General features: G+C 39.0%; 1 protein-coding gene across 1 annotated transcript in view; it reads right to left on the bottom strand.

The window, feature by feature from the left end:
* Positions 1-202: 202 nt before the first annotated feature.
* The window catches only part of actr3 (actin related protein 3), a 14,574-nt gene continuing 14,376 nt past the window's right edge, over positions 203-400 (bottom strand). Inside the window, exon 12 of the mRNA XM_042764414.1 lies at positions 203-400. This exon is cut by the window's right edge and continues 540 nt beyond it. The gene's annotated coding sequence lies outside the window, so the exon portion shown is untranslated.

Below are 400 nucleotides of genomic sequence, written 5' to 3'. Positions count from 1 at the left end.
TAAAGCCAGACAATTATGTTGTTATATATATATATATATATACAAAAACACGTTGTAAACATGAATACGCACTGGAGTGTTTCTGTTCCTGTTTTCACAGCCTCACCTGAACGGCTCTTGCTTTCGTTTGAGATGCGTGAGAAAATCTAAAAAGTGTGAGAGTGCAGCCCTGCTTTTAGTAAATCACTCCAGACAAACACGCTTCATTAGAAACCATGAGCTTTTATTGGAATGTTTCACCATTACACTTACAAATCCCACCGGTGTGTGTCTGCCTTTATCAAAATGAGCTTCTGCTAATACTGATTCCGCTCAAGCACATGTTCATATGACCGTCTGCGGTCATGAATAAATGACCGAAGGTAAAAGCAGTTGAGTATCTAAAATGCCGCGAAGAAAA

This window comes from Cyprinus carpio, chromosome A9 (assembly GCF_018340385.1).
Source record: "Cyprinus carpio isolate SPL01 chromosome A9, ASM1834038v1, whole genome shotgun sequence".
NCBI lineage: Eukaryota > Metazoa > Chordata > Actinopteri > Cypriniformes > Cyprinidae > Cyprinus > Cyprinus carpio.
This window is presented reverse-complemented; position numbering and strand designations above follow the sequence as displayed.